Consider the following 308-nt stretch of genomic DNA (forward strand, 5'->3'; position numbering starts at 1 on the left):
AAACTTGCTCAGAAAAGATGCAAAGCCCTGCTCACCCAAGCCTGAACTCAAAGGGGTCCCTCAAAGCGCTACTCGAGGCAGGGGAAACTGCTTCCTCCAGGAGGGCGCGAACTGGAGGCAGGGGCAGGTCCCAGGGACTCGGCGACCCCTCCTTCCATTCCCATAACCTCTCCCACGTTACACGGGTGACCCAGAGCCGAACCAGAGGCAACGGGGACCTCCTCCCCGCGCCGCCACCCGGGGAAGCAGCCTGAGCGCGGGGACGCGCTCACTGGGCCCGTCGCCATGGTGACCACAGCAGCCCCGCC

Source organism: Myotis davidii, unplaced genomic scaffold, assembly GCF_000327345.1.
Source record: "Myotis davidii unplaced genomic scaffold, ASM32734v1 scaffold461, whole genome shotgun sequence".
Classification (NCBI taxonomy): Eukaryota; Metazoa; Chordata; class Mammalia; order Chiroptera; family Vespertilionidae; genus Myotis; species Myotis davidii.